The sequence below is a fragment of the Humulus lupulus genome, chromosome 9 (assembly GCF_963169125.1).
Source record: "Humulus lupulus chromosome 9, drHumLupu1.1, whole genome shotgun sequence".
Taxonomy (NCBI): domain Eukaryota; kingdom Viridiplantae; phylum Streptophyta; class Magnoliopsida; order Rosales; family Cannabaceae; genus Humulus; species Humulus lupulus.
This window is the reverse complement of record NC_084801.1, coordinates 27,292,747-27,307,466: the sequence shown is the minus strand read 5'-3', so window position 1 is coordinate 27,307,466 and position 14,720 is coordinate 27,292,747. Positions and strand designations below refer to the sequence as shown.

At 36.1% G+C, this 14,720-nt stretch overlaps 1 long non-coding RNA gene across 1 annotated transcript; it reads right to left on the bottom strand.

Moving 5' to 3' along the window:
* Positions 1 to 4,481: 4,481 nt before the first annotated feature.
* Positions 4,482 to 12,160, bottom strand: LOC133802133 (uncharacterized). Its single transcript, XR_009877160.1, has 5 exons — positions 12,009 to 12,160; positions 11,730 to 11,841; positions 11,229 to 11,315; positions 6,391 to 6,464; positions 4,482 to 4,788 (listed from the first exon to the last, which is right to left on the bottom strand). It is a non-coding gene; the product is annotated as an uncharacterized LOC133802133 (long non-coding RNA).
* Positions 12,161 to 14,720: the final 2,560 nt, after the last annotated feature.

Below are 14,720 nucleotides of genomic sequence, written 5' to 3'. Positions count from 1 at the left end.
CATAGCAAACCCCAAGATTTTTATCATTATCATGGTTTAGAGTTATGATTTACCCTACCTAGATTAGTAAACTGAGGACCTAGATAGGTTATCATATACTACCTTGTGATCTAACCTACCTCGATTAGTAGAATGAGGACCTAGATAGTTTTATCACATGCTACGGTAATGAGTTAATAGCCAATAATATTGTAGTCATATATGATATACATTTTTACGTCATATGTTTTATAGTATATGTTTTATGATATAGTCTTATGATTTATGATATATGTTTTTAGTAGATTTTCCTTGCTGGGCATTAGGCTCATTCCTTTTATTTTAGATGGTGCAGGAAAATGAGCTAGGAAGGCTGGATGGATTCATGGCAGCTTAGCATGTGTATTGGGGTTGGATTGATTGAATGGGTTGCTGGAAGATCGAGGATGATGTTGTTTCATGTCTTTTAATTTTTAATTTCTTATGTATTTCCGCACTTAGTCTTCAAACAAATAATTAAAGTTTATGCTTATGTTTTTATGTAAATAACGATGGGATCCCATATTTTGTATTCCGTACCGTATTTTGGATTTTTAATAAATTCTATTATTTTATGTATATATGTATTCCAAAATAGTAGCTACGTTTTAAGTAGTTTTCAATGGTCCGAGGTCTAGAATTTGTCGGGGCATTACAACGACTCAAATAGAAAATAGTGACCAATTAGGGGTTTTGGGTTCGGGAATTCAAACTTAAGGACTCAGGAATGATCCTTCTTCCTGGTTTAGTAGAATTCGAGGTCCCAGAGACTAGAATGTTGTTTCAAAGGCTTTTAATTGATTTAAATTGTGATGCCTGTTTATTATTATGTTGTGACTAGGTTTTACTGCTAAGGCCCGGGATAGGCATTTTGCTCGGGATCGCTTGCTACTATCAGCTTAGGACTCAGGTAAGATAATTGTTTCTCTCCATAGAGCGGGGCATGGCCCAATTGTCTATGTTTACCATTATGTATGAATTTTTATAATTGTTATGTCATGTTTATGTGTTTATGATTGATCGGCGAAGGTCAGGATCGGCAAAGGCTGGGATCGGCGAAGGCTGGAATCACCAAGGGTTGGGATCGGCAAGGGTAGAGATTTGCAAAGGTCGTGATCGAAAAGGGCCAGAAATGTCAACAAGCATGCTGAATGCAGGTCACCATGGTATGACCATCTATGATTTTGTACACACCCGCTTAGTGAATACCATGAACCTGGTGCCTGGTAAAACACCTTGATCGACTTAGATCGCTATGTTAACTATATGTTGTATCTGTTTAAGCTATGCATTTATTGAAATTATTTATTATATGTTATGTTTGTGGGGTTTTATTGTTGGGCCTTGGCTCATGGGTGCTCTATAGTACAGGTAAGGGCAAGGGAAAGGCCGACCAAGAATGAGATGGAGGGCGTAGAGCGGTGTGTACATGTTTGGCCTACCTGGCCGCCACGGCTAGGGGTAGTTTTGAGGAACATTCTATAAACGTTTGGTTTTGTCGCTTAGGTCGACTGTACACTAACTTTTTAGTTGTAAATATTTTTTAAACAATATTTTGGGATCCCAATGTTAAATTTTTATAATCTTAATGGATGTCCAAACCTTTTTCTATTAAAGTTTCATTAAGTGTGTCTTTGCTTTAATTTAATCACACTCTTGGTTGAAAACCTCAACTAGCAAGTTAATGCCACATTTTAAAATGACATGGTAATAGCTATAGAGTAGTAGGGCATTATAGAGGCAGCGAATCGAGAGGCGCAAGTCGGGAGACGAAGGACTGGGCGGCGATCATCGTGGTGGTGGTCCGACGGCCAATGTTGGTGGTGGTGGTCATGGTGTGGTGTGGTGTGGTGTGGTGGAGAGAAAGGGTTTTCTTTTTTGAAAAAATGGGAGAAAATTGAATAGGAGAGAGAGAGAGGGGTTAGGAATTTGGATTTAAATCAAATGGGGAAGATTTAGGGAAAATGGGGGAGAATTGGCGGGGGGTGGGGGAGAGAGAGAGGGAGGGGTTTCGTAGCTGCACTTTTTTTTTTCTTTGCTTGCAGGTGACAATGGCGAAGAGGACGAGGGTTCGGGGGTATATCGCCCCTAATAATTTTTACTAAAAAATAAATACCACCTAAATTTCCCTTTTATTTCTAGACTAAATGTTTCATTATTAAGGTGAACTTTTCATTTATTAGAGGCGACACATCACCACAAATATTGTTTGAGAATATTAGGGGCGACTCCCTAATTGTCATCCCTAATCTTTTGTATATTAGGGGCGACATTGAGTCACCCCTACTATAGTGCCTCTAAAATTGGTTTTTCTTGTAGTGTATACCTGTCTTGTTATTATGACTATGACCTATGATTATGACCTATGGCCTAAGATATATTTTGATCTTGTATGATTAGTATAAATTAGCATTGCTATGAACTCTTGTATGAACTGATGGTATGATTGTTATGACTATGTGATTATATGATTTGTTATTTATGATGTGTTTATGACAAATGTTATGATTGCATGATATAATTTATGATCTAGATCTATGTGTGATTTTTAGTATGACGGTAATATAGGATAGATTATGACATTGTTTTCTGTTATGAATATAGTATTGAATGTGAAATTATTCGTTGTGAGTTTATGATTGATTTCTATATTAGTTGATGTGTATTTTCCTTACTGGGCTTAAAAGCTCATTCCTTTCTTTTATTTTTGCAGAATAAGTTAACCTTAGATGATTGGTGGTGAGTGGATTCCCAATAGTAAGACTGGTGTGAATATGTGGGGGTCGTACAACCGCGTGTTATTTTCTTGGGAAATTATGAACTTTATGATTTAATGTTGCCTAGTTTTAATTTTATTTTATTGTAAAGACTATTATTTATTTTTTCTGAACTCGGATTATATTTATTTTAAATTTTCAATAAAGAAGGCAACACTTTTTTACGATTTATTATGCTAATTTTTCAACATCTTTATTTTCTACAATTATAGCTAGAATTTAGGGTTACAAAACCACTCTATCTATTTTATCATTTATTCTAATTATTTTTATTCATTTTATAAATTATAATAATAAATGTAATTTTTTTAATTTAAATGTGATATTTACAAAATATTATTATTTAAATATAGATAAATATATCTTTGTGAATCTATATATACTCTAAACATTCTCTATTAATCTTATATTTTTTAGTCTACTCTATTTTTTTTCTTTTCTTCTCTCAAAATTATTTCAATTTTCAATGAATTTCAATTCATATCTCCAAATTTGATTGATTTATGTGTTAATGACACAATCATCTCGGGTATTTATTCAATTATTAATGTTTGTTAATCTTTAAAGTTTTTATTTTAAATTATTGATCTTGATATTCTAACATATTCATCTTATTTTTCTATCATGTTTTAGATGTTATCGAATGTTTATGTTCTGTGAGTGATATTGAGATTGTTGGAGGTGGTTGGGAAAAAAAAGACATCAAAGTTTTAACAAATTATTAAGTATAAGTTAATCGATAAATCTTCAAATAGATTCTGTAGCATCATTAATTGAAAGATTTTCCACAATCTCCAATGGAGTGGAAGTTATTGCAAGTTATAATATATTTATATTTTATTTAATTACTATTATTATTTAAAATGAATAAAAAAATATATCAATATATAAAGGAGAGCACCAAGGAGATGATGTGACACTCTAAAAACTCTTCAAACCACTCTATCTATTTTCTCCATTAATCTAATTTTTATATTCATTTTATAGGTTTTAATAATAATAAATGTTATTTTTTTAAATTTAAATGAGATATTTATAAGATATTATTATTTAAATATAGATAAATATCTCTTTGTGAATCTATATATATTCCTAACATTCTCTATTAATCTCATATTTTCCTCGACTAATTTTTTTCTCTGTTTTTCTCTTTAAATTCTTTCAATTTTAATTTTCAATGAATTTCAATTCACATCTCTAAATTTGATTGATTTACGTGTTAATGATAACCGAATCTTCTCGAGTATTTATTTAATCATTAATGCTTGTTAATATTTAAAGTTTGGATATTTATTCAATTATTAATGTTTGTTAATCTTTAAATTTTTTATTTTAAATTATTGATCTTGATATTATAAGATCTTCATCACTACGACAAAAACAGGATTTCTCGACGGTTTTTAATTGTCGTATTTGCCTATGCCAGCGTAGGGGTAGCTACGCCAACAGTTATTTGGTGTCGTCGTTGCTGGTTACGCCAACATTTATTAGGTGTCATCGTTGCTGGCAACGCCGACAATTATTAGGTGTCGTCGTTGCTAGCAACACCGACAGTTATTAGGTGTCGTCGTTGCTTGCAAAAAAATTATTTATTTTTATTTTAAATTAAAAATTATGATTTAAATGAAACATTTATATACAAATCTAAAAAATTATAGATTAAAATAACAAAACTTATACAAAGAATTTAGAAATCTAATAAAACAAATTTTGAAACAAATATAACATTACTACTTGACTCAAAAATCATATAGTCTTATCTATAAATATAATAGTCCTGACCTTAAAAAATATATAACTAGATTTAGAATGTAAATAATTAACCACTCTAAAAAGAATATTTTACTCTAATAAAAATTACAAATAAAATAAAACACTAAATTCATTGTCAAACAACATATCTTTCTTCTTCTTGTCCTTGTACTCACCCTCGTCACTAATAGTGTTTCCAAAGTAAGGATTGGCTGCTATGGATTTCTTTCTAAAATCATCCCTAAAACATAAAATATCACATTATAATACACCAAACATGAAAAATTATAACAACATATCCCCTAATTTACTAACCTAGCCATCTATCACAATCAACACAAACAAATCAAACAACACACAAGTTTTCATCCATATATCACGACACCACACAAAATTCTCAGAACCTACTTCACTAATATATGCAAGTTTTCATCCTTCTATTATCACCGCAGCACAAAATTATAATCCCAGAACCTACTTCACTATGGATAAATATTTAACATATTCAAACTCCTCTAACATACACATGTATAATATTAAAAAGAATAAAAGAATATACCTCTTCTAATCAATAGCAAGCTTTTCTAACGCTCCTCACTAATTCCACTAACTAAAAATAAATTAATGCTTGAAATATTATAACATGTAATATATTGTACTAAAAAATAATACAAGTATGAATGGGAAACAAAAAAAAGTTTCGTGCTCAAATAAATGTTAGTCCAAAAGAATGAAACTTAGAGTCCAATATAACTATGAATTATCAACCAATATACTAATATCAAACTTTTGTTTTGTTTGTGCAGGTGCTGTAAAATGTAATGACATGCTTGCTTGCTTCTTATGCTCACTTCTTGGCTCTTGGCAATAATCATCATGTAACAATTACAAATAATATAAAAATCAAGCAAAAACAATATATATAAAAATATAACATTTTGCATGTAATACTATACCAAAGAAGTTTAGCTTGTCTATTATGTTGAATGTAATGTTTTGAATATTCTATAATTAAACAAATTATTAAATGAAAAATCAAGACAATGACATTCTTGCTTGCTTCTTATGCTCACGGGCTCTTGGCAATAATCATTATGCAACTTTCTCACCACACCTCTGAAATAAACTAAATACTTTACTTAAGCAATTGACTTGAGTTATAATGATAAAACACAATATCCAAATATATGATACCTTACTTGAAGCATTTTATTCTTGGCACGTTTAGTAGCATAATAAGCAAGGCATAGTTTAAATGGAAAATGACAAATTATATTAATAAATAGTGCCTTAGTTAGCTCAAGTGATTGGAGAGAGAATACAACAAAGTGATAACAAGCTAATAAAATAACTCTATTCTTATTTAGCAAGATACAAAAATGAGTTCAAAAAATAGACATTAAATTTAGAAAGTCAAAGTACTCACTTAAGCAAGAACAAGGTAATTAGAATTATGTCCTATCCAAGTTAAAATATATATTATGGTTAAAAAATGTTATTCTAAAGTCATACAAATGACCACACAAACATAGCAAGTGTAATATATTGTCAACCTCTAAAACTAGACTAAAATGGCAGAGCAAGTCCAATGCATTTAATGATATAGTTACAAATCCAAAAAACTGAATTTCAGAACGAATATAAATAATCAATCTTTTCACATTTATTAATCTTAACAAGAATCAATTATGGGCATACTTTTTACATGCAATACTTCTCAAATTAGAGAGAAACTAATCATATAAGAAACAACTTAGCCAAAATCAACTCAGTTTTACTCATTAAACAAATAATACACAACAATTGAAAAATGAAAAGGCAATGAGTGGAAGAAAATCACTACCATTGATTTTACCAAACAAAAAATCTCAACAAGCACTTATAATCTCGACAATTCGATTGCTGGATCAGTTTACCCTGCATAAAAAAAGATAATATATATTCAACGTAATGAAAATATAAAATGAAAAATCATAAACTATAGTAGTACACAAACTTGTAACAAGGCATTTATATGGATAAAACAATGACAAAACCCAAAAGCTTGATCACCATGTCAGATAGTACCCACCCAAGCCATCCAGATTATATATAATCATATATATAAAAAGATAAGTGCACCTTGAATACTTTATTGGATATTACCATTTTCTGTAACATTTTGAAAAATGAGTGATTCTTTAACACTTGTTAATTGTAGTTAGCCACTCATCATTTAATTTGGTTCTTTACATCATTATCAATTCACTTGATCTTACAATAAGTACATGATAGAGTAACCCTGCCCAATTCAACAACACAGAACAGAAAGAATGGAGTAGAAAGAGTATGATTTCATTGAATAAGCAAATTACAGGATTTTCGAGAGCCTGTATTCTCTCCCTTTACAATTTTCTCTCAGCTATTCCACACCCCTTTTTCCCAAACAATACCAGACTATTATTCTAATATTAGCAGGTGCACCTTTACAAATCTGCACCATACCTTAGCCTATCCCTTCCCACATAACCACCTATTAATTCCCCTCTGTCTTAGCATTATTCTCCGCTGACCTGGCATTCTCTTTTGCCTTTCCTCTTTTCCTTGCATATACATAGGTCAAAGGTGGCCTATCAATACCCCTGCCCAAAGATTCACCTTGTCCTCACGGTGAAAGAGAGGAAACTATTGCTGCAGAGTTGTAAAATCTTCCCAAGTGGCCTCAAATGCTGGGAGATTACGCCATTTAATCAGAGCTTGCGGAGGGGTTTTGTGAGTGCCCAGACATACATCCAATACTATCTCAAGAGTGAGGGTCCATTCAAGGTCGGCGTTCAATTCAGGAGGTAGTATAGAGGCTTACTGATGCGATCCCAAGGCAGCCCGTAGCAAGGACACATGGAAGACTGGATGAATAGTGGCATCTGGAGGTAATTGAAGCTAATATGCTGCTGTCCCAACTCTGGCTAACACAGGAAATGGTCCGAAGTAACGAGGAGCAAGCTTCTCATTGCAACGTTTAGCCAAAGATCTTTGTCGATATGGATGCAGCTTGACATAAACAAAGTCACCCACGTCAAAATGGACATCCCGACGCTTCCTTTCTGCCTGCATTTTCATTTTTTGTTGTGCTCGTTGGAGGTTCAGCTTAAGCAATTCTAAGACCTCATCTCATGCCTTAAGGGTATCTTCCACGACGGAGACTTTAGTGCTGCCAGGTTCGAATTTAAGCACTGGAGGAGGGTCCCTGGCATAAACTGCGAAGAATGGAGTCATCCCAGCTGCTGTATGATAGGATGTGTTGTACCAAAATTCTGCCCAAGGCAGCCACCCAACCCACTGCTTCGGTTTGGTGCTCACAAAGCATCGGAAGTATGTTTCCAAGCATCGATTCACCACTTCTGTTTGCCCATCAGATTGTGGATGGTACGTGGTACTATGCTTGAGTTGTGTTCCTTGTAAACGAAACAACTATTTCCAAAAGATGCTCATAAACACCTTGTCACGATCGGAAACGATATAATGGGGAATATTGTGTAACCGGACTACCTCTTTAATGAATATTGCAGCAACGGTGGTGGCTGAGAATGGATGGCGAAGAGGTATGAAATGACTATACTTTGTAAGTTTGTCCACCACCACAAAAATAGTATCAAACCCATTCGATGTTGGGAGACCTTCGATGAAATCCATTGATATGTTTTCCCAAATCTGCTCTGGAATGGGCAGTGGCTGAAGTAAACCAGCAGGTGACTGAGCCAAATATTTACTTTTTTGACAAATAGCACATTCTGAGACATATTTCTAAACATCCCTTCACATCCCAGCCCAATAAAGATCTTTAGCCAGCCGTTGAAATGTTTTAAAGACCCCAGAATGTCCTCCCATGGTGTTACCGTGGTACTCATGAAGTAGTAGTGGAATAAATGGTGAAGATGCCAGAATGACCAACCACCCACGAAACTTTAAACAACCTTGGAATAATGAATAACCCCCTGTGTCACGCCCCAACTTCAAGTCTTGAATCACTTTTGCCAAATTCGGATCTGCTGCGACATGGGATTGTAAATCTGGGATAGAAAGAAGGGTGGGAACGGAGATGGCAATCAAGGATACATCCTGATGAATCCTAGACAGTGCGTCGGCAGCCTTGTTTTCTAATCCGGGCTTATAGACAATATCAAAGTCGTACCCCAGCAATTTAGTCAACCATTTTTGGTGTTCGGAAGCCACCAATCTTTGTTCCAGGAAGTACTTGAGGCTTCGCTGATCTATGCGGACTAAAAACTTGCGACCCAACAAATAAGGACGCCATTCCTGTATTGCTAGCATGATTGCCATCAATTCCCGCTCATAAATGGACTTGGTGCGTGCTCTAGGGGAAAGGACTTAGCTATAGAAAGCAATGGGTCGTTGATTTTGCATCAACACCACCCCTAACCCACTGCCCAAGGCATCAACTTCTAATACAAATGGTTTAGAAAAATCAAGTAGTGCTAAAACCAGTACCGAGCACATTGCCTCTTTCAAACGAATAAAAGCCTCTTGTGCCTCATCCGACCAGCCAAAAGCATCTTTTCTCAATTGATCTGTCAAAGGCTTTGCAATCTGTCCATACCCTTGTACAAACTTCTGATAATATCCGATTAGACCCAAAAATCCTCGTAAATCCCTCAAAGTCTTGGGAATAGGCCATTTAGCCATAGCCGCAATCTTCTGTGGATCAGCTGCCACTCCCTCAACCGAAATAATATGGCCCAAGTACTCCAAACGACTTTGAGCAAATAAACACTTCTTACGATTTGCATAAAGTTGGTGGTGCAATAAACGCTCAAGAACCATCTCCAAGTGGCACTGATGTTCTTCAAGGGTAGGACTATACACCAAAATATCGTCAAAGAAAACTAAGACAAACTTTCACAAGAAATCACAGAATACCTCGTTCATTAAGGCTTGGAAAGTGGCGGGGGCGTTTGTCAAGCCAAAAGGCATGACCAAGAACTCGTAATGTCCTCCATGCGTGCGAAAAGTTGTCTTCTCCACATCTCTAGCACAAACCCGAATTCGATGATATCCGGATTTGAGATCCAACTTGGAAAACACCTTGGCACCAAAAAGCTCATCTAGCAACTCATCTATGACTGGTATGGGAAATTTATCAACAACTGTAGCTCGATTTAAAGCCCGGTAATCTACACAAAGCCTCCAGGTCCCATCTTTCTTCTTCACAATAACACCGGACTCGAGAAAGGACTAGTGCTAGGTTGGACTGTTCCAGCTTGTAACATTTCTGTCATCAACCTCTCAATTTCATCTTTTTGGGCCTGAGCATAGCGGTATGGCCTGACACTAATAGGTCTCGTGCCTTCCTTCAAGCATATAGTATGCTCCTTTGACCGAATGGGTGGTAACCCTTGTGGCATCTCAAAAACAAGGTCAAATTTTTCCAAGATGGTGAGGACGGGTGGTGGAACGTAGCTACTGTTGGGCTCCTCCTCTACAACAAAGGCACCAAACTCAATTGATAGAGTAACCCTGCCCAATTCAACAACACATTTCAGAAAGAATGGAGTAGAAAGAGTATGATTTCATTGAATAAGCAAATTACAGGATTTTCGAGAGCCTGTATTCTCTCCCTTTACAATTTTCTCTCAGCTATTCCACACCCCTTTTTCCCAAACACTAACAGACTATTATTCTAATATTAGCAGGTGCACCTTTACAAATCTGCACCATACCTTAGCCTATCCCTTCCCACATAACCACCTATTAATTCCCCCCTGTCTTAGCACTATTCTCAGCTGACCTGGCATTCTCTTTTTCCTTTCCTCTTTTCCTTGCATATACATAGGCCAAAGGTGGCCTATCAGTACACCATCTTTCTTTAAAATCAGTTTGCTCACCAATAACATGACAAAAATTATATTATGGTTCATAGGGATAATGATATACTACTTCACCAAGCATCAATAGTTATTGGCTTCAGAAAATTAAAACTGAGTAGTGTTACGAGAAAAGAAGGCTTCAAAGTCCCCAAGCATCAATAGTTATTAGCTTTAAAAAAATCAAAACTGAATAGTGTTACGAGAAAAGATGGCTTCAAAGTCCTTAGCTGGTGTCTCAGCTCCCTCATTCTTTTCTACGTATTCTGGAATAATTTACATATTTAAGTCTTTTGGAGTAAAATAGGTGGTTGATGAAACATTAAAGTCTCCTATATAACATATATACCACCTAAGTTCCCTATGTACTTCTAAAGTGCAGCAACACCCATATTTAACAAAATTAAAAAATCTAGTAAGCTCAGTGTTAATTTATGTACAGAAAATGTAAAGCATAATATATAGTGGGCTAAATATTTTAGCAGTTATTGCAATTGGGTATAGATAAATATACAATCAGCTTATTTTATCAAATCAAGTCTTGCTTGTTGAATTAAAGCCATTATAGCATATAGATACAAACTTTGAACTAACTACCACACATCAAGGTGTGTAACCCAATCAACATATAAACAAAATAGGTACAAAATGATCGCATTTGCTTGAATAGGGCTGAGTTCCCAAATAAAATACAATCTACAGTCCTTTGTTAGGGAAGATGCAGACATAATAACTCAAAAAGCTAGAACCCAAATGAAAAAAAAAAAACAAGAAATCAGACATATAAAAAAAAGAACAATATACATTTGAATGAACTTACAGAGTTGCTAACATAAATGAGATTTTGGATAGTCCAAGAGGTTTAAAGAAAGATCCTAACTAGCAGCCCCATCACATTCGTATGAACCTATAGAGTTACCTCAATAAATTAATGAAGTTATATATAAAAGTAAAGATAATTCAAATACACATTGCAGAGATTCCATATTCAAAGTGCTAGGCACATGATTTAATAATACCCATGGCACACAAATTTGTAGCTGTAAATACCAAAATGAAATTAAAAAATTCTCACACACATTGCACATATTTGTCTCTGTGAGCCCAGCCCTATTTTCAGTTTCTACTATGGGTACAAATATGATCAAACACCATAAACCCATAAAAGAAAAATAAACTTTATCATCTTCTCCTGTAGCACTAATATTAAAATCAAATATAAGAAAGAAAGTGTGAGAAGAAATATACAGGTCTTTGATTGGAAAGAAACAAAGAGTGTAAATGCAAAGGGAGAGAAGGCTCGACATAGAGTTGCTCTTACCTGAAGGCAGTGAGGCACAACACGAGGCGTCTAGGCTTCATCCCAGCCATCTACTAAAAGAGAATGTGTGATGCAACATCCTCTCCCTTATATTTTTAAACAATTCGACCATCTGTTTCAAATGCAACATCACAAATCAATGGTAAAGATTTAAAATTAGCAAATAAAGAAACTGAGATTGATTAATTATAAACCTTGAGATTGAGGAAGAAGAAGAAGAAGAAGAAGAAGTAGTTGCAAAAAAAAATTAAAAACAAGAGTTGAGGGAAGGAGAAATACCTCTGTCGTGGGTTTAGGTCTCTCCGTTGGGGGTTTCGACGCTAACTGAGGTTTGGGTTTGGGTCTCTTCGTTGGGGTTTCTGAGTTTGGGGTTTGGGGGTTTCCGAGTATGGGTCTCTCGATTGGGGTTTGGGGGTTTCCGAGTATCAATAATGTTTCGTGTGTCTGAAATAATTTTTATAAATATATACATTTATGTATTTTTAAATTATATATATTTGCATAATTTAGTATATTTTTCCAATTAATAAAATAATTATTTTTTAACTAATACAAATTTTATAAATATGTTAAAGAATAATAAATTTAAATTTTGATATAAAAATTATTAAAATACAAAAGTTAATAATATGAAAATTTTAGAAACAAAAAAAATATAGTTTTAAAAGTTAATAAATACATAATTTTTATAAATATATATTTACATAATTTAGTTTAGTTTTAAAGTTATACTATTCATTAATTATAATTTTAGATTTTTTATTTGAATTTTGGCGACATTTTATGATTGTCGGCGTTGGACTTTTATTAACTGTCGGCGTTGGTATCAATAGCGACAACATTTAACTGTCGGCATTGGTCTTGAATTAACTGTCGGCGTTGGGGTCAATAGCGACACATTTTAACTGTCGGCATTAGTCTCGAATTAACTGTCGGCGTTGGGGTCAATAGCGATACCTTTTAACTGTCGGCATTGGTCTTGAATTAACTGTCGGCGTTGGGGTCAATAGCGACAGTCAAAAGCAACGGTGACAGTTATTAGTTGTCGGCGTTGGTCTCTATGCCTACAGTTTTTAACTGTCGGTGTAGAGTCCCGCTAAGCAATTGATCCTCTTTTTCTATCATGTTTTAGATGTTATCAAATGTTTATGTTGTGTGGGTCATATTGAGATTGTTGGAGGTGGTTGGGAAAAAGAGACATCAAAGTTTGAACAAATTAGTAAGTATAAATTAATCAATAAATCTTCAAATAGATTCTATAGCATCATTAATTGAAAGATTTTTCACCATCTCCAATGGTATGAAAGTTATTTCGAGTACTAATATATTTATATTTTATTTAATTACTCTTATCCAAAAAATTGGCATTGATGATGTGGCAAGTGATCCCTGGACACGTGGCTGACACCTGGGAGAACTCTGCTAGAGTATCGACCAGAAGGCGTATTAGAAGCAGGAGGCGGCCCGATCATACCTGCGACCAGTCTGGTCGATGGTTCCGCGTACAACATTACATTTATATTGAGATCTTTGTATAATCTCGAATTTTACTCACACAATCTCCTGAATATCCGGTTGTATAGGAGAGTATATCGGCAACTAAATCATGTAATCCCTCTTGAGCCTATAAATAGAGAAATATAGCTCAAAGGAGGGACTTTTGGCTCTCGAATTACTGAATACTAGGGTAATTCCATTGAAAATATTGTATTGTTCTTCAGAGGTTGGTGAAACTCATTGAACTCTAGTTCTTTGATCACTCCTTTGATTCTCACATCAATAACAACCTAAGTGGACGTAGGTCATTACCAGATCCTGGGGCCGAACCACTATAAAATATCGTGTCTTATTTATTTTTGTCATTACGTTCTTCTCAACACATTAATTCACATCAACCATATTCTGACTCTGTGTCAGTTGGCCAAAATCTGGGTCAACATTCTGGTGCTTTCATTGAGAGCTTGATTTATCATTGTTGAGAAAACTGATGGCGAAAGCTGCAAAGAAAACTGGTCAAGCGGCCGCCGCTGCACCGTCAAACCCGCCACCTCCTCCTCCTCCTCCTCCTGCAAGTGTGGCGGAGGATGAGCCACATCTGGATTTTGAAGAAGAAGAGATGGATGATGCAACGCTAAAGAGTACCCTGGGGGCGTTGCAGGAAGAGTTGGCTAATCTGAGAGCCAATCAGGAAACTGCTGCTGAAGTTATGGCGCAGCAGCAGCGAGAGATCGAATGGAAGCACGCGGAGTTAAGCGAAAGGCAGGCGGAGGTGGACCGTCGACAGAGCGAAGCCATGGCGGCCCTCGAAGCAGCCTTGCGACTGGCTAGAAATCAGGTCGCACCTGTCTCGCAGCCTGACCAACCTCCAAATGGGCCACCCTAGAGGGGTCTCAATCCTAGCCCACCAAACCAGCCCTCAAGTCTGCAAAGGCCCGAGCAGCCTCGAGTACCCCATGACGATGTCCCACTGGACCCTGACGCACAGCCACCATCCCAAGCTGCTCGGGGCAATCCCCCGCAACAGAGGCAGAATAGGGCCGAGCATCAGCATTGCAGTCCTAGACGCCGTAGGGATGATGGGCCAAACCTACCGAACAGAGGTCAGTACCCTCCTGGTAATAAGAGAGACTCAGAGTTAGGCTCTGCGGTCCGGGGTCCCCCACGGCATGATAATGCACGGGGACACCACGACCAGCGCAAGTCGCCCTCTAACGCTCGGGACGTTTCAGCCAGGGATGGAAATAGAGGGAACAGTCGATCCCACCATAGCCAATTAAGGTTCAGAGATGGCCATGGATATAATGAGGCCGACTCAGGCAAGGGAAATGCTGGTAGGAGGAACGGAGAAAGAGGTAAAGGTGGGAGCCAGGTGCCTCAAGATGACCAACCCAATGGACGGGATGCTGGGGGGCAGCCCAGGCAGAATAACGTCTTCAACCGGCTCGGGGGTAGCGAGCAGCGGAGAAGAGACAAGGATTTGAGAGATGTACT